The sequence below is a fragment of the Tamandua tetradactyla genome, chromosome 25, assembly GCF_023851605.1.
Source record: "Tamandua tetradactyla isolate mTamTet1 chromosome 25, mTamTet1.pri, whole genome shotgun sequence".
Classification (NCBI taxonomy): Eukaryota; Metazoa; Chordata; class Mammalia; order Pilosa; family Myrmecophagidae; genus Tamandua; species Tamandua tetradactyla.
Window position 1 is genome coordinate 16457580 of NC_135351.1, and position 19929 is coordinate 16477508.

Consider the following 19929-nt stretch of genomic DNA (forward strand, 5'->3'; position numbering starts at 1 on the left):
ATGGGCTTCTCCCCTGTGAGTCTCTTCTCTTCCTCTTATAAAGACACCAATGATATGCGATTAAGGACCCACCCTACTCCAGTGTGACCTCATCATAACTAATTCCATCTGCAAATACCCTATTTCCAAAAAAAAAGTCACACTCTGAGGGACTTGGGGGTTAGGACTTCAACATATCTTTTTGGAGAACACAATTACAGCTCCTGATGTGGAAAGAAGGGAACAATCAATGATAGAAATCAGTGTGGCTGACATTGATATTGGACTGAGTTAGCTATGGAAGTGCTTTTCTATACCCAATCCACTCATAAAGGCCAGCCTCTATCCCACCAGCCCCTTTTAAGGACCTTTCTCTACAACTCAAGCTTGTTGTCTGAGCCCTCTTTTTGTTCAAGTAAGTACTTACATTTTCTGGTCATTTCACGTGCATTAGAATCTAGTCATTTAACCCATAATCTCCATCACAGGGATAATACTCCTGGACATTTTCCAATTTAGGTCTCTTTATTGGCTAACCCTACATACTCCATCCCTATGACTTACACATGAAATTAAGGTTGAGAAAGAGGATATGATATTGGGAAGTCAACTAGCCAGCCTCCCCAGCCTGGGTATTCTGCAAGAGAGAAATGAAAGCCACTCCTAGCCCAAGGGAGGACAAGAGAAGAGGTATAAAAATGGCAGATAGTTATGTGGGAGACTTTCCATGCTAGTGACAAGCTCCTCAGAGAAGCAGATCTGAGGCAGCCCTTCCTGCCCACATGGAGCACACATACATCCAGGTATGAGGGGGTAGGAGGTCTGGGAGGCCCATAGGAGGATGGAGACCCGGGGTGAGATGCAGTGGCTACAGTGGCAAGGACATGGGAGCAGAGGGAAGTGACCAGGACTGGACTCTAGTAGCCAAGGGCCGCCATGTTGCTCTGAAACAGCCAAGGGCATCTCACTGCACCTTGATGGTCTCTGTTATGGGGAGGAGCAAGGAATGGATGCTAGAGCCTGCACCACCATTCCTCAAACTGGACAAGCCAGGATTTAGGGGAACCCAAGGAGCATAGCCCTCCCCTCCACCACCCAGGATCACATAAGCCACATTTTGGCCACAGAAACAACTACTTTCTGGAGTGGAATGGGGCAAAGGGCAGATTTCCAAAAGATTGGGACATCTAAAAGAGGCTGGTTTACTTAAAGAGAAAATGTAAACTATTGGGTTAGATGAGATCACCAGATTAGACTATAATTCCATTCCCTTCCCACCCTTCTAGGAGGATAGGGGCCTATAATGGTTATCAGATTAGCTATAGGGAAATAAAGAAACCCTTTTCCTCCTACCAAAGTATAATGTGAATCCCCAAAAGAATGGAAATCTTGTGTTATCTCCCAAAGCCCCCACATAGTGTCTGGTAAGCTTCAGTACCTCATTGTTGACTGCAAATCAATGCTTTTAAGAGATACGATAACCTCCCTACATATCTACTATGGGGGACAATAAACCAGGCAACTTCTCAAAACAAAAACAAAAAGTAAGAAATTCTCCCTTTAAGAGAAATTATGCGTTGGTAAAGGGATCACAAATAGGTAGACCTCAGGTATATTCACTCAGCAGTTGTGTTTTTTGAAACATTAGGATGTTTCACGCAGTCTAGATTTTTTGGCCTCCCTTAAAAAACGAAAAGATCCAGAAACATTGGGTTTGTTCCCCAGAACTTCCTGCCTGACAGTTATCAGTTGGATGTGAACTATAACTTAGATAGTTAGATGGCACTTATTCTCCAGTATACCAAAGTCCCCACCACTCCCTAATGCATTACTGTATGCATTTTCTATTGCTGCTGCAACAGACTACCACAGACTTAGAGGGGTAAAGCAACACCCATTCATCATCTCACAGTTCTGTAGATCAGAAGCCCTGGGACACTCAGCTGGGTCTCTGTTTAAGGCCAAAATCAAGGAGTTGGTTGGGCTGGGCTCTCAACTGGAAGTTCTGGGAAAGGATTCTTCCCACATCTAAGCTCAATTAGGTTATTGGCAGATTTTAGATCCTGGTGGTTGTAGGACTGAGGTCACTATTTCCTTAGTGGCTGCCAGCCGCAGGCCACTTTCAGCTTCTAAAGGCACTCTCATTTCTCACCATGTCCCCCTGCCATCTTTAAGCCAGTAACAGCATGTCAATCCTTCCCACGTCTGGACTCTCTCTGCCTTCCTCTTTTGCCACCAGCTAGAAAGAATTCTCTGCCTTTATAGGGCTCGGGCTCATGTGATTAGATTAGGCCCATGGGATAATCTCTCTTTTACCACATAACAGTTAACTTAATCAGAGAAGTAACATTAGGGGGCAAAGCTCTTAGAGTTCTGCCATCTACAATGACCGTCAACCCATCTCCCTCATTTACATGACCGGCCAGGCCACTGTGATCTCTTGAAATCCCCACAAAGAAGATTCCCCAGTATTCCCCCAATGTTAAATGCCACAGACATGCCCCTGCATTCCTTTTTTTTTTTTTGCATGGGCAGGCACCAGGAATCCAGGTCTCCGGCATGGCAGGCTAGAACTCTGCCTGCTGAGCCACCGTGGCCCCCCCGCATCTGCATTCCTTTTTAACCTCTCATTGTTTCTGCATTCTTTTAGTAGTTTTTACTCGATCAAAAAGAGAGTCTTAGTGAGCTACTCTAGGGTTTTAAAAAGCTATTATAAGTCTCCTTGTTACCAAGGAGATTGCGTCCCCAATCCATGACTCTCTATATGCAGTGGTAATAGAAACAGATGAGGGCAAGGGTGCAGCCTCAGGGCCTCTGGGAGTGGGAGAGAGGATGAGGAGGGAAGAGGAGCTGGAATTGTTGTGCAATCGGGGTCAGGTGCTCCCCTCTCCAGCACATTGGCTCCGCCAAGGCCCAGAGACCCCTGTTCCCCATTTGCACAGAATAGCAAACTGAGATGAGGGAGGTTATGATCACCCAAGATTATAATTAGGTGATAGGGCCAGGCTGCAAATTCAGTTTTCTTCCCTGCTACAAGCCCTACATTTACCATTTTCCACCTAGTCAATTGCCACAAGTGGAAGGCTGGGATCAGGACTAAAAGACTGAGCCTCAGAGCCACCTGGATGGGTTGAGAAAATAATCCATCAACTCTATGGACCCCAACCGGACCCCAGGATTGTGTGGAGAAGAGATTTGGGGAAGTAATGGAGGGAGAGCAGAGTCTACGGCTTGCTGTGGGGGTTAGAGCTGAAAAGTAAGAAGGACCAAAGGCTCAAAGTAGGAGAACCACAACCGCCGTTCTCCTTGAAAGGCAGAGGTGCTTCACATCAGAGGCAGTGAACTGGCCATTTTGGTGACTGAGTTCCCACTGCTGAATAAAGGAATTCCTACACGGACGCCAGCCTTCCGCAACCTGGCTTCCGCCATCTTGGCCAAAGGAACTGGGCTGCCATGGGCTTGCCACGTACCTCAGCCCTGTGAAAGCAGTGTGCGGGCAGGAGAACCATAACGGGGCCATGCCAGTACCACCTGGCAGAGCCCAGGAACACAGATTTGCCCAGGAAAGGAAAGAAGCGCCCCCTGCTTCCTCACAATGAAATGATAGGTCCTCATTGCTCAGCCAGAAGCAGAGGGAAATGACAACTGCTCCGGGAACCCTGTTTGTTTTACAGTCTTCAGACAAACAGTGGTCCTGCTCTGAAGTCACAGCATCAATAAACCCCTTCCACAACCTCAAGGCACACCAGATTCCAGATTCCACCAAGGGCTTGAGATAAAGCTCACATACCACTTCCCAGAGTGCTTTCACCTACTTTAGGTCCGAGAGTCTTAGACCAAGTCTGAGACAAAGTTTGGGGAGTGGTGGGAAGGCGGTGGTAATTATTGCACCTACAGTGCAATAACTGGGTGTTTGCATGTTAACTGGGGTGGGGAGGAGGGAGTAGAAATTTGTAACTTGGGAGCATGCCCAGGATTTGTATCTCCTTGCACCATTTGGGAAGCCCCACCAGGTAAGTCTAGTGGAAGGGAGAGCTTCTTCCTGCCATGAAGCCAGAGCCAGGGATTGGCTCTCTCAGCTGCCCCCACAGCTAAGGCAAGGGCACACAGCTGAGGTTGCCCAACCAGAGACACTGCCTGGGGCTGGTGCACAAAGAAACTGGAATGGCTGAGAATCCAGGCTGGTAGTGGGGTGCCAACATCTAGTTTCCAAGGGCTGAGGTACCAATGCTGGCCACTATTGTCCAGTACCAGTGCCTGGGCAAGCTATGGGTCCATCCATGCCAAATGGATTCTCTGGGGTAATTTTTGACCATGGTTCCAGCTGCCATGCCCTTTTTTGTTCCTCTTGTTTTCCAAGTCTTTTTCCAGCCTTTCTAGCATTTCTGTGACCAAACCAATGTTCTTTCAAAACATTCCCATCTGCTAAAACCAACCAGTCAGCTTCTGTTGTTTGCAATTAAAATGTCTCTCTAATACAACAAGTTTGCAAGCTTTCAGGGGCCCTTTCTGAAAAGCCTGGCGATGTATGTGCACAAGGACCACTACATGCCTATTAAGAAAGCAGCCCAAGATACATGTTATTCATCATAAAAGGAAGGGACTGAGGTTCAAGAGATCCAGACTTAAGTTCTGAGTGGCATTTGTTGATGGTGTGACCCCAAGGCACTTCTATTAGTCAGGGTTCTCCAGAGAAACAGAAGCAATGGGAGATATCTGTACATCTGAGATTTATGAAAGTGTCTCATGCAACTGTGGGGATGCAAGAGTCCAAAATTCATAGGGCAGGCAACTCTGATGAAGGGTCTAATGAGTTCCAACAGAGAGGCTCACTGGCTGAAGAAGCAGTGAAAATTCTCTCTTCTCCCTTAAAAGTCTTCAACTTTGAATTGGATCAAATCCAACTGATGGGTTATCTTGTTTATGGAAGACACACCCTTAGTTGATCATAGATGTAATCAGTCACAAATGCAATCAACTGATTGATCATTGACTACACCAGCATTTTGGTTGCAAAAAAAATCCTTGCAGTGATGGTTAGGCCAGTGTTTGCCTATCCAGACAACTGGGTGCCATGAGCTGGCCAAGTTGACACCTGAATGCACCCATCATACCACTTTATATCTCTGAAGCTCAGTTCCCTTATCTATAGTATCGGAAAACAATACCTTCCTCAAATGGCTGCTCTGAGGATGAAATGTCCCTGTCTTGGCACATGAAATCTGCTGGAATCCATAATAGATACAAGTAAAAAAATACACTTGCCAGCTGTTAGAGCTACAAGAATTCTAAAGAAGTTCACAGTAGGGGTGACATGCAGGCAAGGGCCAGGCAGCACAGGTGCCGGATGAGGTACAGAACTGAAAGTGTGTTTCAGATCGGGCTTTGCTGCTGACTCAATGTGCAAAACCCATCTGTGAAATGGGGGCATATCTGGCCCTGCCCACTTTATAAGACTACAGAGAGGATGAAATGGGTAATATATAGAAGAGTATACACTGGAAGGAATAAGCTTATTCCAAGAACGAAGTTCCTGAGTCTCAGTAACAAGCAAAAAACCCTACTGCAGTGCCCTTTTCTACCTACCTGAACAGCGGGTGCTCTCACCAATGACAATGCACGCAGTGTCTGCAGCCGCGGGTTTTGCCCAGATATGCCTGGCGATAAGGTGCTGGCACCCAGTTTTCCCTCTATGGTACACACCTGTAGGCAGCAGCTACTGTTGGTGTTATTGGTTGTTTGGGGAGACAACAGGGAGGGCAAGCCTGGGCAAAAATGAGAGAAAGGCGGCTGCCCAGAACGTTTAGCTAAGTACCTGTTAAGTAACCGGCACTCATTTAGTGAAGGGAGGCTGCAAGTTAGAACCTCCTCTCCAGGCAACAAAACTTCACTCTTGGCTGTAGCTGATACATATATATACATTTTTAATGTGAAAAAATGTACAAAAAAGCAATAAATTTCATAGTACATTGTAAGAAGTAGTTATAGAACATATTTCAGAGATTGGTTATAGTTCTACAATTTCAGGTGTTTCCTTCTAGCTGCTCTAAGAGATTGGAGACTAAAATAAACATCAGAATAATGATTCAGCAGTCATACTCATTTGTTAAATCCTATCTTCTCTGTTATAACTCCACCTTCTCCTTAGATCCTTCTCCCAATCTTTAGGGGTGATTTGGACTATGCTTATTCTAACTTTTCATGTTGGAAAAGGCTGTCAATAATATGGGATAGGGGGGTGGAACTAATTGGGCTGGCCCCTCTGCATTTCAGGACTTATCTAGCCTAACTCATCTGGAGGTTGCAGGTTTCTGGGAAACAAACTTAGTGCATGAAACTTTTGTAGAATCTCAGATAGAGCCCTAGGTGTTCTTTAGGGTTAACAGGAAAGGTTTTGGTCGGTGTTTGGCAAACCCTGGCAATTAGCAATATAAGTGAAGCTTGCAAAAGAGTCGCCTCCAGAATAGCCTCTCCATTCCATTTGAATTCTCTCAGCTACTGACCCCTTATTTGTTACATTTCTTTGACCCCTTTTGGTCAGTAAGGTGTTGTTGATAACACAGTGCCAGGGCCAGGCTTATCCTCAGGAGTCACGTCCCATCCCATGCTGCCAGGGAGACTTTCACCCCTGGATGCCATGTCCCATGTAGGGGGGAGGGTAACGATTTTCCTTGCAGGGTTGGTGCAGCTGATATTATGACAGCTCTGTGATACCATCACGTGGGTCGAGGATGACAGAGAAATTATTACACCTTGTCAGCAGAGGGAGCACTGGGGGCTTACAAAGCACTGAGGAGGGAGAACTGGGGTTCCCTCCCACGCAGAAGCCAGATGATTTCTTCCGTCCTGGATCTGCTTCTCTTAAAGGGAGAGTGCTTTATCTTCCTTATCTTTCCAGGACCAGGCGACAGGGCCCTGCAACTGAGTGAGATGAAGGCTCAGCAAGACCGGCTCTCCTAGGCTGAGAGGTTGGAAAGCTGCTTACTGGGGGCAGGGACCAGTCACACTGTCCCAGGCCCTGGCCAGGGTGAGCCTGCTACATTTGCTAGCAATCCAGATTGGGTGGGATTTTTACTTCTTAATTTTTATTGTCACAGCACATCTACAATATAACGTTTCCCATTCAAACCACTTTCAAATACGCAATTCAGCAGTGTTAGTGACAATTGCAACATAGACTGTTATGAAACTATCCGATGAAACCTCAGTTGGCAGGAAATCCCAGGAAACTGACCTGTGCTTGCCCAGGCAACTCTAGTTCAAACCTGAAAAGCTGGAAAGCTGCAGCCTGCCTGGTGATGTCACGGGACAGCAGTCCCATTTTGCAGATTAGGAAAGTCGAGGCAGGGCAGGGATGGTTCGCTCCCTCTTGGGAAGGGACTCTTGTTGGCTCCCAGGGAGGGCTCTGCATGGGCACAGTGCTGGGCCAAGTCATGCCTCGGGCTCCTGGGCCCTCGGACTTGGACAGGAGAAGCCCAGATGCCTTAGGACAGCAGCTGCCCTACAGGTGTGCTGGATACGGAGGAAATGGATGGAAGTCCAAGTTCGTTTTCCTCCATTCCACGGTGGAACAGAGGAACGGCCTCTCCCAAAGGGCCTCTCGAGGCTCATTCCCTTCCCCTCCCGGCCAGGTGCAAGGCAATTCTGGCCCAGCCCAGGGTTAGGCCAAGTTCCCAGGTTGTGCCCCCCAAGACCACCCTCCCTTGGAAACTTGACCTGCTCTTCTGACCATCTGGCTACAAATTCCAGGGTTCCCTCTCCAGTTCCATAACTTGTTAGAACAACTCCCAGGACTGAGGAAAGTGCTATACTTATGATTTACATTGTTTCTTTCCTTTCTTTTTTTAATAGGAAAAAGGATACAAATCAGGACCAGCCAGGAGATGCACAGGGGGAGTTCTGAGAAGGTTCCCAAATGCAAAGCTCCCGAGTCCTCTCCCTTCAGACTCAGGATGCGTCACTCTCCCGACACCCTGACATGTGCTATCAACCAGGGATGCTCACCTGCGCTGTGGGGTGCAGAGGTTCTACTAGGGTTTCATTAGGAGATCAGTGCCCACGTGTCGCCCTCAATCTCCAGCCCCTCCCCTCCCAGTGAGTGGGGGTGGGGCTGAAAGGGGCTAAGCCCAGACCCTCTAAATCATATGGCGGGGTTTTCTGGCGGGGTCAAGCTGGACCCCATCTCCCCAAGCTAGTGGAAACTAGCGCGGAGGCCCTGAGTTACCTCATTAGCACCAATTATCCGGCGTGGCCAGGGGGTCACCCCAAATAAGTGACACCCCAACCACTGGAGATATCCCAAGGCTCCTTTCAATGACACCCTCTCTCTGCAAAGCTGGGTTTTGGGTGGATGCTATGATTTAAAAGACAAAACAAAGCAAGACCAGTACCAGGCAAAACTCAAGGTGGAACAGGAAAGAAAATTTGAGAATCTATTCAGTGCCCAAACAGGCGCACACATCCCATCATAGGTAATTGTGATGATTGAAGAATGAAATAAAAATATTTTTATTCTTTTCATTTATGTATGATATATGTTTTTCCAAGTGGCTGCTAAGTTGTTAGGACATAAATACTTAAGTAACTGGGACTTAATTACTGAAGATAGAATTGCTAGGTCTTTCTTTTGGCCTAGGAACATCATGTAAAAGCTATGTGGTACTAAAGGTGCTGAGAACGGAGAACATTTGGGGACCTCTGTTCTAGAACATTCTGTGTCCATGATCAGCCCCTATACATAATTACAAATTCTTTAAAGACTGGAGCTATTCTATACAGGCCAGATTGGTGGTTTCCTCTCAGCAGAGTAGTTTTCCCCCAGCATTGGCTTGCTGGCAATACCCTTCAGTACTTGACAATTTGCAATAAAAAAAACTGAACCTAGCCCTGAGAAGCTCCTAAAGATCCAGCAGTGAGAGCAGTTACCGAGAACTACTGAAGCTCACCGAGGTTGTATGGGCTGGCATGAGAGATGTATTCAGCACCATCTTCTTTTTTAAAAAATACGTATTATGGGGCAGGCCACGGTGGCTCAGCAGGCAAGAATGCTTGCCTCCCAAGCCCGAGGACCCGGGTTCGATTCCTGGTGCCTGCCCATGTAAAAAAAATATATATATATATGTATTATGGTAACATATATACATATATGTACTGTAAAATTTACATTCAGTCACCACTGCCATCAGCCATTTCCAAAACTTTCTCATCAGCCCAAACAGAAACTCAGTACCCGTTAAGTAATATTTCTCCCTTTTCTTTCCCTCCAGCCCCTGGTAACCTCTGATCCACTTTCTGCCTCTGTGGATTTACTTATTCTAGATCTTTCACACAAGTGGAATCATACAATATTTGTCCTTTTGTGTCTGGTTTATTTCATTCAGCATAATTCTTTCAGGGTTCATCCATGTCGTAGCATGTACCAGAACCTCATTTTTTATATGGCTGTGTAATATTCCATTGCATTAGCACCTTCTTAAGCTCAGAGAATAAATATAATTTTCTGAGCTTTCTGATAACGAAGTAAAATAATGAACTGCCTCTTAAGGGATCTGAATACAAATGAAGATATTGAATTTAGGTATAAATCAGTTTAAATACAACTGGAATTAGGAGACTTCTCTGCCTATGAGGTTGAGATTCTGGTTATTTAAGCAGAACCAATTATCGTTTCATTGATCTGAATCTTTCTTTCCTCTCTCAAAAGGTAGAGCCTCACCTCCAGGAAGAAGGGGCCCTCTGGACACAGAGAAGGGTCCGAACTGGTTGGCAGCAGGAGGCTGCAGGCTCCGGTCCCCAGACCCCAGGGCATCTCACAGCCAGAACTCCAGGCCCGCGTTAGGTACCTGCTGACCAGGAGAACCCTGATAACCTGGTTGCTTAGCAACAATAGCAACCCAATGATGCCAGGGCGGGGGTGGGGTGGGGGGGATGAGGTGGATGCTCTAATCTCAGACATGTGCCATTCCTCTTGTTGGGGAGCTCAAGATGGAACAGGCGGGAGAGGCTCCACACAGGCACCTGTCCCCATGGGATTCCGGTGCTAGGAAAGTACAGATCATATGTGCCACTGAAAAGTGCTGCTGGAGACGGTGTGATAGAGGTCAGTGAGCCTCTTAGAAAGCCAGCAGGTGGGGAAGGCGGGGACCTTCTGAACAGACCAGCTAACCTGCAGCAAGAAACTGCTGCTGCTCTACTTGAGGCTGGGGGCAGGAAGACAAGGGAGTGGAACCCAGAGAAAAGTACCCTGAGTTTCTGCTAGGTCGGGGCTGGCAGAATTATGTTTTTCTTCCTTCAATGCATAACACATCGAGAACACTATTATGAGTTGAACTGGTCAAACTATTCTGCTAGCTTACTGGACACAAGTGCATGCTTTTTGGTATGCCCAGCGCTAGATTTATTTGTTGTGGGGGGGAATGAAAAGAAATATGAGTATCAAATGGAGTCGTATATGCAAAGTATCTGTTGGGGAGTAAATCACGTCTCCCACAACAGGAGAAAAAAACTCCTAACCCCCCAGTCCTGTGGGTGTAAAGTCATTTGTAAATAGTATCATTGAGTATATTATTAGTTAAGGTGAGTCAAAATGTGGGTGTGAGCTAATTTGTGAGTTGGACCTTTGAAGAGGTTTATTAGTTAAGGTGTGGCCAAACTGAATATGGCCAAAGTCCTTCTAAGCAGAAGGAAAACTGGGCCCATTCCTAGAAACCAGAGGAGAGGACAGAGAAGGAGAAAGAGACCGTCACATGACGGAGGCAGAGATGCATCCACAAGCCAAGGAATGCCAGAGACTGCCAGCAAGGCAACGCCAAAACGCTACCGGGTCTGGGAGGAAGCCTGGCCTGGGAAACACTGATCTGGGACGGTGACAGAAATGCCTGTTGTTTAAGCCGAGCGGTTTGTGGTATTGGTCACAGCAGCCTTGGCCAATGAGGACAGTGTAGATAAAACCGAGTTCCTACAACAAAACCTCCCATCCTCTTCAGGGGCTTACAGCCTAATGAGTTTACTCAGAGAAAACGAAAACATTTATAGATTAGAAGTGCAATAAATCACAATGCATAAGTATAAAGCCCCTAACTACTCCCTGCTCAGTCTTTTGTTTTTGCTGCTCCCCAGAGAAGTTCTCCCACCCATGCAATTCACGTCTCCTTCCTTAAACACCGGCTTAGGAGGCTCCTTGCACACCCTCCATCTTCAGCTCATCTTATTAGCTGCCCAAAGCCAGTGAGTTTTGACAATTATCCGTGGTTTTTCAAACAACAGCTTAAAATGTTCACTGTCCTCTGGTTTTCCTTCTATTCCCAGGCCCTGAAGGCTCCAAAATTAAGGCGTTACAGGAGTCCCCTGTTGTGTCAGGCCCACAAGGAGGCTTGCCTCCTTCTTAAATGCAGGCAGACGGTACCTGCATGGCATCTGCCCTGGACACACATCCAGGGAATCGACAGTTCAAATCCAGACAGTTCTGCCTGGGAAGCTGACCCGGCAAGCTGAATGACATGAGGTACACTGCCTACCCTGGGGGACACACGGCTTTCCCCCGTGAGCCGCATCTGCAGAAATCTCATTCACCTGTGCAGGCGGCAGGCCGACCAGGGTTCGGTATAGAGCCCGCTCTGGGGGACCCAGCTTCCACTCCATCGCCACCAGGGAGCATCAGCTCCCCACAGAGTCTCCTTCAAAAAAAAAAACCTCCCGCTCTGCAATTGTGCTGTGGTTTTCCAGGGACAGCGTTCACCTCCCCACGTATCTTCACTTTTAGAGGCTGAATAATCAATATGTAGGGGCGGGAGGTGGATGGCAGAGGTGCAGATGTTAGATCCCTGCTCCCACGTTTCCCAACTCTGCCAGGACCTGTGTGGTTTTGGGATTTCATATCCCCGTCTGCAGAGTGGGTGGACGGGGCTAAGTCAGCATCCCACAGTGCTTCTGAGCAACACGATTTCTACAGGATGCTAACTGCCATGAGGAACATGAAGAAAGGATTCTAGGGCCAAGCGGTGCTTATTATCAGTGTTTGAAAAGCGTCATTGATTTTTGGCTCCATGCCCATCACCAGCTCATCCCTTTCAACCCTGGAATAGAAGGTAAACCTGCCACTGGCCACCCCTTGCCTCATATGCTTCTGGGCACTTCTTGGGCACTGTTTTTTTAAAGCAATATAAGCACCCAGTTGCATGCATGCACATGTACACACACTCACACACATACCTGCACACACAGACAACAAAACAGAAGTCCCTAGTACTCTCCTGCTTCCACCTCCCCCAAAAAAGAGGTTTCTCTTCTGCAGAACTTCTCAAAGCCATTGTTGTTTACATGATTCTCCAAAAGAACTCATGAATGGTCCATAATATCTGACCGTTCATTAGGGAAGCATGCCGGGGAAAGAAAGGGCAGCTAGCATTCAGACTAGATATTCGATGGGTCCCTCCAAGTATGCCATCCATGATTTATATTCTCCCTACAACGTGCCTTTTCCATTCAATGGCCAATCTGCATTTATTTGGGGAGGGGAGCGGAGAGGAGAAGGGTCAAAGGGCTCTGAGCTAATCAGGGCTGGGGCCCCACTATCTGGCTCTCCCAGGGCCTCAGAAAAAAAGCTGTAATCCAGGGATGATGGGAATGCTCAGGCACAGAGGAACCTGTTGGGATGGCCCTACTCCCCACCCCCATCACACACACCCCCCATAGTTGAGTGAGTAGAAGTAAGACAGGATAAAGAACTAAGGCAAACTCTCAGCATCTGAACATGTAAACACCTCATTCCAAAATTCAATCAGAGGTCCTTTTACAGGCTGCTGATGTGCAATCCATTTTCTAAAAGCCATAAAAATGCCAAAGACTCTTTTCTAATCTATCTTACTATGAATCTTTTCTAAACACCGATTATACATATACACACACACACACACACACACACACACACAGATATTTATATATGGCCCTCCTGTTTAGAAGCTTAACCTTCCCCATTGCCCACAGTATGCAATTTAAGACTTTGCACAGTTTGGCCATAATTCTCGTCTCCAGAAGGACCCCCACCTTCCCACTGCTAAGCTCTCAAGGCCACACAGGTCAGCCAAGGGTCTGTGAGCTCAATCACCACTTCCCACTCTCACCCCTTTGCTCCCTTCCCCCCAGGCTGCCCAACTTAAATTCCACCTGCTTTGTGACAGCTTCCTTGAGGTTCCCAAACCTCAAGGTCTTCTCGTTCTTTAGCATTTGTTGCCCGAGCCTGTTCAAAGTCCTTTATTTTACACCATCTGGAATTCTAAGCCATTCTTCATGTCATATTGGAGCCCCCATGTGGGCTCTATGATTGTGAGCAAGCTCCCCAAAACTTCTGGGCTTCAGTTTATATACAACAGGGATGATAATAGTATCTACCTCCAAAGGATGTAATGAGGATTAAATGAGCTAATGCAGGTAAGCTACTTGCACAGTGCCTAGCTCTTTGTAAATGCAAAATAAATGCTAGCTATTATCACCCAGATGGTGAAACCCTGTAGGACAATCAGGAATTGTATATATTTCTTGGTGTCCTTCAATGGCCTGACAGTGACCATACCCCAACAAGAAAAGGAGGTAGGATTCCAGAAGAGGGGAAGGTGAAAGTTCAAAGGGTTTAAAGAGTTATTTTGCAAAGGATGGTGAACATTAGATTTTGTTTGTTTCCTTGGAGGCAGGAGGTAAGAAACTAGCTTAAACGTCAGTAATCTTGAGTGGAACTTCTGATGGTGCAAGCGAAGCTGCAGTACGGAGTGTGGTCAAAAGACACAAGTAGGGCAGCTAGACCAAGGACTGAGTCTTGACACCAAAGTCCTACCACTTACTTGGAAAAGTAACTTAACCTCGCTCAGCTTCAGTTTCCTCATCCGCATAATAAGAATAATAAGAGTATTGCCTTCGTTGCAGAGTTGTGAGCGTGAAACGTGGTCAATCATTTTAAGAGCTTAGCAAGTATGAAGGTTTGGAACACAGCAAATATGTAATAAATCCTAACGGTGGTCGTGCTATTGTTAACAATGGATGTGGTGGTCTCCTTCTTTGAAAATGCTTGAAAAAGTTACTTTCAGTAGATAGCTTGATGAACAGAGTTGCTCAGAGCATTGAGGTTCTGGAATCTGTTAGAACAGGGACACTGTGGTGGGACTGAATAACTCTGCTGGCCAAGTACACGGCCAAGGGCCTCTTGCTTCTTCAAGAATTGCTTCTTCTGGTCAGTTTGCTTAGTCCCTGAGTCCTCTCAGGTAACTGCCTCTTGCCATCTCATGTTGGGGTGAGTGGTGAGCAGATGAAGAGGGCAGGAGCAAAGCAGTCAGGGAGATTTCCAGGGAAGAATAGAAGCAAGAAGCAGTGACAGAGGCTGGTTGTGCATCCCTCAGCCTGAGGAAGAGTGTCACAGACCCATCCACAAGGACCTGGTTTGAAATCTGTTACAGACCCCAGAAAAGCCGCCTATGTTCTTTTAAATCTATCCCTGTGGGGTGGTCCTATTGTGGTCGGGACCTTTTGCTTAGGCTGCTTCCATGGAGATGTGACCCACCCAATTCAACGTGGGTCTTAATCCCCTTGCTGGAATCCTTTAGGGGAGGATAAAAGGCAGAATCATTTTGGAGAGAGCTCAGAAATAGAAACGTACTGGGAGAAACAAGCAAAAACCCATAGAAGCCTGGAGACATTCTGGAGAAAAGGACCAGCTGGCGTCGCCATGTACCTTCCCCTTGTACAGAGGAGCCCCGGATGGCAGCAGCCTTTCCTCCGAGAAGGTATCTCCCTCTGGTGCCTTCATTTGGACATTTTCATGGCCTTAGACCTGTAAATTTTGTAATCTAATAAATCCCCTTTGTAAAAGCCAATCCGTTTCTGGTATATCATATTCCAGCAATGCAAACCAAAACACCTGTCCAGACAGACCCTTCAGGGACAGCACAGTGGAGGTCCACCAGGGCTCTCCCCGCAGTGTGGAGAACATGGTCCCTCCAAAAACACAATCTCATTTCTCTGGGGGATGGTGACCCAGAACTTGCTGAAGTACTTCCTTTTCAATAATTTCATAATGCCAAACAAGGCTTCAGTTTTCGAATTTTTTTACAAAAGGGTTCAAAACAACTTAATTTGTCTGGTGGAGGATTTTCACTCAATTAATTTGGACTCTACAAAAGAATGCATTCTTTTCATCAGCCAATTTCATAATTTATAGGTATTTTGCTAGCTATGTAACTGAAAACCTGTTTTTAAAAAATTTACTTCCAATATCATCAATGGAGCAGTATCTTTTTCATAGCTTTATATAAAATTTTGAATTTTCACATTAAAAAATGAGAAAGCTCTTCATGCATGATATGGAAAGTCAGATAAAATGGGTAAGATGCAGAACAACATGTATGTGTACTGCCATTTCGATAGCAAAAAGAGAATAATCGCAGATGCATTTGCTTGTGTTCACGTGAAATATCTCTAGAAGGGAATACTGGTCACCAGTAATACTGGCTATCTCTGGGCAGGGGAAGTGGGGGACTCAGGGAAAGGGACGGGAGGGGTTTTTTTCAGTGTTTCTGCTCTTGTCCTCTTTGGATTTTTAACTAGGTGATGATAGTATCAATTCAAAAATAGATAAAATTTTTTAAGTTAAATTTAAAATTTTATTTGCAAAGGAAAGAATAACCCTTAAAATGTCCTTTTTTTTTGTATTCCATATGGCAGAGTAACATTTCATTATTTTTCCATGTGAGTTTTCCATTTTCACAGCACCATTTGTTGAATTTTGTTTGTTTGTTTTGTTTGTTTTGGGGGAAGTGCATTGACCGGGAATCGAACCCAGGTCTCCCGCATGGCAGGCAAGAATTCTACCACTGAACTATCCTTGCACCCCTCCTTACAATGTCCTTTTAATGAGAAGTAGGGTGGTTTAAAACAGATTAAGCAAATCAGCAATGGGTATATCCTTCTGCATGACAGTGAGGGCGTTGGCATGGCTTTCTGCCAAGACTTACTGGAATGCAATTAAAAAAAAAAAACAGAAACTAACCGCATAAAACTCATATACCATTGCATTTTCTCCAACCAGGAATTGTGGGTTTTTTCCCTTCTTGTAATACAATAACGATTCATGAATTATCCAGAAATTCAAGAATTGCTGGTAGAATTAGAAGCTGGATAGATGCCAGCCCTGCCCCTAGCCTGGCCCTGGCAAGTTGTGCAAACTCAGATAAGAGCCAAGCTCTCAGAGCTTCTACTTCCTCATCTATGAAATGCAGACAGTAATATCTTGAGGATCAACTAAAGATAATTAAGGTAAAGCAACTGGCTGACAGTATTTCCTCATAAATGTTAGTTCCCTTCCACTTGCGATAAATATACCAGATGCCACCATTTTGCTCCCTGTAAAGAAACTTCCTTGGTATAAACACATATCTATTTCACCAGCATTCCACCCGGGTTAGTGCCCAGCCATGAGCAAGGAAAACTGAAGATGCTCCCTCAGGAGGTCCTGTTCAGCTTTGCCTTTATACCCTGGTCCAAGGAGACCAGGGTAATTCGAGGTTCAGCCAGGAGTTCATTCACTCCATGGGTTTATCCATGCCACCACTAAGCCTGAGGCTACTCGAATACAGGGCAGGCAAGAATGTTTAATCCTACCATGTCACTATCAATATATGTTTCTAAATTTGCAGAAGAGGCTTTTAGGATTTAGAAGCCTGGAGAACAGTCTTTATATGTTTAATTTTTTGTTTTATTATTTTTTATAATAAAAATAGATTTGCAGAAGAGTCATGCAACAAATACAGAGTCCCATCTACCTGTCCTTATTATTAACATTTTGCATTAGTGGAGTACTTTTGTTGCAATTGGTGAGAGAATATTATTATAACTGCCCTCTTAGCTGTAGTCCACAGTTTACATCATAGTTTATAATTACATTATAATTACCCATGAAGCCACCACTCAACCTGCACACTAAGTTGGGGGAAAATGTAGCTTCTACTTACAAACAGCTCACTAGAAATCCTCCAAATCATCACTTATTGAGCACTTACAATTTGCTGGCCATAATGCCAGATGCTTTACCTTCAATCTTTCCATAAGCCTGCAAAGTTAGGGTACTGTTTCCATTTCATAGCTGAGGAAAGCGAGGCTCAGGGACGAGGCATTTAACTTGTGCAAGGTTACAGAGCTAACAAGTGGGTCAGGATTTGAACTCAGAGCCTACATACTTTCAAATGCACCTTTCAAAGTGTGTGTCGGAGAGCTGCTGCACCAGCACCTAGAGGACAGGTGGCCTTTTCTCAGGAGATAGTGTCAAAAACGCTGAGTCCCCTGAGGTGGTAGGCTGAATAAGAGTTGCTCAGAAATGTCCCTGCCCTAATCCTGGAGCCTGTGATTATTCTCTTGTCTGATGGCAAAAAGGACTTTGGGGATGTGATCAAGTCTAGGAGACCCTGGGATGTTGTTGTAGTTTGCTAGCTGTCAGAATGTAACACACCAGAGACGGATTGGCTTTTAATAAAAGGGGATTTATTTTGTTAGTCCTTCAGAGGAAAGGCAGCTAACTTTCCACTGAGGTTCTTTCTTATGTGGGAAGGCTCAGGGTAATCTCTGCTGGCCTTCTCTCCAGGCCTCTGGGTTCCAACAACTTTCCCCAGGGTGATTTCTTTCTGCATCTCCAAAGGCTTGGGCTGAGCTGCGAGTGCTGAGATGAGGTATGCTGAGCTGCTTGGGCTGTGCTATGTTGTGCTCTCTCATTTAAGCACCTGCCAATTAAGTCAAACATCATTCATTGCAGCAGGCACGCCTCCTAGCCGACTGCAGATGGAATGAGCAACAGATGAGGTTCACGTACCATTGGCTCATGTCCACAGCAACAGAACTAGGTGCCTTCACCTGGCCAAGTTGACAACTGAATCTAACTACCACAGATGGGTTTGCCTAGATTATCCAGGTGGGCCCAATGTAATCATAATGCTCCTTATAAGAGGGAAGGAGGAGGTCAGAGTAAGAAGTAGGAGATGTATCATGGAAGCAAGAGATGGGGGTGATGCAAGGAGGGGTACACAAGGCAAGGAATGCGGGTGACCTCTTGAGGCTGGAGTAGGCAGGAAAATGGATTGTCCCCTGAAGCCTCTAGTAGGAACATAGCTCTACCAACACCTTGATTTTAGACTTCTCACCTCCAGAACTGTAAGAGGATAAAACTATATATTTTTAAGCCACTAAGTTGATGCTAACTTGTTACAGCAGCCATAGGATCTAATACACCTGGAGACATTTCATGTCTGAGCGAGGAGTCTTTGCTCACAGAAGGAAGGCAAGGATTCCTGAGTGGCAGCGTACACAGGTATACGGCGATTGGCTCAACAGCTCACACCTTCAGAGTCACAAGGAAACCAGGTGGGTGGAAAAAGTGCTCAGGAAGGGACAAGGATGCTTATTTAGTGAGCTCCTAACAGGTAGCCTCCAGCTGCTGAGTTCCAGGGCTAGGAGCAGGGGCAAACCTGTTGTGGGGCTCCCCAGGAGCTGCCCTTAATGGGGAAAGAGGATGTCAGACTCAGGGCCCCTGGCCTTTCTACCTGAGAAGAGTCCACCTGCTGTCAGAACTCCAGCTGTACCTTCACCGGACTGCTTTTCGCTTCCTCTTTCACTTCCAGGCCTTTTGTCCTCTCTGGGGCAACCTCTGCCCCACCTTGAGGGTGGAGATCCAGGGGTGACTCATAAAACCCCAGAGGCTGGACCGCAGGGGAGATCTGAAGACCTACCACCACCTGGGAGGGCAAACATTTGTCTCCATCTGTTTCCCTCACAGAAGCCAATGCAAAACAGAAGGAAGAGAGGCTGCACTGGAGGTCACTCGTCCACATGCTTCAGTTAGACACTGCTACCTATCATCACTTGCCAAATCTTAACCAAAACCATTCCTGCCCATCCTAAAGAACACCGGGCATTATATGAGATCCTACCAAAGTTCCACGCACTTGGGAAACTCTCCAAAACCTACAACCTCTCCTGAAATACAGAGCGGCCAGCCCTTCCAGAACTTCAGCTAGCTCCATCCCCCATCCCATATTATCAATAGCTCCTTCCAACAGCAAAAAGTTAGAATGGGCATAACCCAAATACCCCTAAAGAGTGGGAGAAAGATCAAAGATGATGGTGAAATTATACAGAGAAGGTCGGGTTTAACAAAATGAGTATGAGTGCTGAATCATTATACTGATATTTCTTTTAGCCTCCAGAACCTTAGAGCAGTGAGAAATAAAAACCTAAAAGTGTGGAACTGTAACCCATACTAAACTCTGAAATCTGTTCTGCAACTAATTGCTGTGCTGCACTTTGAAACTTATTGCTTTTATGTATATATGTTATTTAAAGAGGAAGAGTGTAACAGAGAAGATAGGATTTAATAAATGAGTATGACTGCCGAATTATATTGATATTTCTGTTGCTCTCCAGTGTTTTGGTGCAGCTAGAAGAAAAACAAAAAATTGTGGAACTGTAGCCCATACCAAACTTTAAAATATATTCTATATCTACTAGTTAAAATGTATTTGGAAATTTATTGCTTTTTTTTTTGTATATATGTTACAGTTCACAATAAAAAAAAAGTTAAGAAAAATAAAACAGGAGAAGGGCGGGGAACAGGAAGCATTTGGGGCCGAGCACCCCTTGAGTCTAAGAATTAAGAGAAGATGGGAACACCCCGCAGCTGGTGTGCCAGCGAGTGTGCAAAGTTACACACCCCCACTTGGCGTCTTCCTGGCGTGTCCTTTGACTGGATGATTTGGGGAGAGAGGAAGCATTTTTATTTTAAACATATTTCATCTTAAAATCATATGGGCATATTTGGAACAGAATACAAATTTTGCAACAAGTTTTTAAAAGAAGACATTTCCTATTTCTTCCATGTCTCCAGATAAGGAATATCCTTCTTCCAAAGGATGCATCTCCTTC

The 19929-nt window shown here is 45.7% G+C and overlaps 1 protein-coding gene and 1 long non-coding RNA gene across 5 annotated transcripts in view; one reads left to right on the forward strand and one right to left on the reverse strand.

Moving 5' to 3' along the window:
- The window catches only part of GFOD1 (Gfo/Idh/MocA-like oxidoreductase domain containing 1), a 135574-nt gene that overhangs the window by 15426 nt on the left and 100219 nt on the right, over positions 1 to 19929 (reverse strand). The window contains exon 1 of one of the 3 annotated variants that reach the window (XM_077143665.1): positions 5566 to 9869. The exons of the other annotated variants lie outside the window; for them this stretch is intronic. The gene's annotated coding sequence lies outside the window, so the exon portion shown is untranslated. Of the gene's footprint in view, positions 1 to 5565; positions 9870 to 19929 lie in introns of those variants that run through there. 3 annotated transcript variants of the gene reach the window in all.
- The window catches only part of LOC143669092 (uncharacterized), a 51994-nt gene continuing 41962 nt past the window's right edge, over positions 9898 to 19929 (forward strand). For both annotated transcript variants that reach the window (XR_013168697.1, XR_013168696.1), the window contains exons 1-2: positions 9898 to 10078; positions 18220 to 18372. This is a non-coding gene — a long non-coding RNA (uncharacterized LOC143669092). The remainder of the gene's footprint in view (positions 10079 to 18219; positions 18373 to 19929) is intronic.